This window comes from Globicephala melas, chromosome 4 (assembly GCF_963455315.2).
Source record: "Globicephala melas chromosome 4, mGloMel1.2, whole genome shotgun sequence".
In the NCBI taxonomy this organism is placed as follows: domain Eukaryota; kingdom Metazoa; phylum Chordata; class Mammalia; order Artiodactyla; family Delphinidae; genus Globicephala; species Globicephala melas.
In genome coordinates this window covers 138529762-138531478 of record NC_083317.1, presented here as the reverse complement: position 1 = coordinate 138531478, position 1717 = coordinate 138529762, and positions in this window count along the sequence as shown.

Below are 1717 nucleotides of genomic sequence, written 5' to 3'. Positions count from 1 at the left end.
ATGCTTTTCTGTAAGTTATCTCATTCTAACCTTACAACACTGTCAGGTAAGTGATCTCACTCCACGTTATTAATGTTATGATATTATAGTATTATTCCAAGTGGAGACTGCGGTGTGGAAAGTTTAAAGGTCTTGCCAATGCGGTCTCCCTGAGGACCAAATGCAGGGGAGCTGAGCCAGTTTTAGGAGGTATTCGAAGCTTTTCTGTACTGTCTCATTTTTTTTAATTGAAGTAGAGTTGATTTACAATGTTGTGTTAATTTCAGGTGTACAGCAAAGTGATTCAGTTAGGCATATCTATTCTTTTTCAGATTCTTTTCCATTATAGGTTATTAGAAGGTATTGAATATAGTTCCCTGTGCTATATACAGTAGGCCTTTGTTGTTTATCTATTTTACATATAATAGTGTGTATCTGTTAATCCCAAACTCCTAATTTATCCCTTCCTCCTCGACCCCCTTTCCTCTTTGGTAATGGTAAGTTTGTTTTCTACATCTGTGAATCTGTTTCTGTTTTGTAAATAAGTTCACTTGTATCTTTTTTTTTTAGATTCTACATGTAAGTGATATCACATGTGATTTGTTTTTCTCTGTCTGGCTTACTTCACTTAGTATGATAATCTCTAGTTGCATCCATGTTGCTGCAAATGGCATTATTTCATTCTTTTTAATGGCTGAGTAATATTCCAGTGTATATGTGTACCACACGTTTATCCATTCATCTGTTGATGGACATTAAGGTTGCTTCTATGGTGGCTATTGTAAATAGTGCTGCTATGAACATAGAGGTGTATGTGTCTTTTTGAATTAGAGTTTTCTCCAGATATATGCCCAGGAATGGGATTGCAGGATCATATGGTAGCTGTATTTTTAGTTTGTTAAGGAACTTCCACACTGTTTTTTGTTTTTTTTTTTTTGAGCCGTGCTGCATGGCTTGTGGGATTTTAGTTCCCAGACCAGGGATTGAACCTGGGTCCTTGGAAATGAGAGCACAGAATCCTAACCACTGGACCACCAGGGAATTCCCCATACTGTTCTCTATAGTAGCTGCACCAACTTATATTCCCACCAACAGTGTGGGAGTGCTGCCTTCTCTCCACACCCCCTTCAGCATTTATTATTTGTAGACTTTTTGATGACGGCCATTCTGAGTGATATACTGTCTCATTTAAAAAAAAAAAAAAACAGTGTCACATTGCACATTTTTACTTGATATCTAAAGAAATTTTATCATGCATTGAAATAAGTTCAAAGGGTGTAACTCCTAGTATAATGAAAATCTGACACCTTTCTTTTGTGTAACAAATCCAATCTGAATATGAGCCATTTGATACCACTATTGTCCTTTTTAAAGCATATATAAAACAGTTTTTCTTTAACAGAAGGAAATCTTTATGTAGTGCTTTTTTTCATATTGAACTTCTAGTTCCTTGAATTCATATTTCCATTCTACTGCCATCGCAGGATTTTGTCTAAAAAATATATTTTATATTTGAACGGCTTGAATTGATCACTCTATCAAGATTCTCTGCAACAAAACGGTGCATATAAATTGAAATTTAAATATTTCTTATGGCAATAAGGCTCCAGATTGAGTTATCCTTAGAGTTATTATTAATACAGAGCTAATAAAAATGACATAGATGTAGTACAAATATTAATAAATAATCAACATAAGAAGTAAAATTTTATTGCATTTCTTAAGAAGATGAATAGGG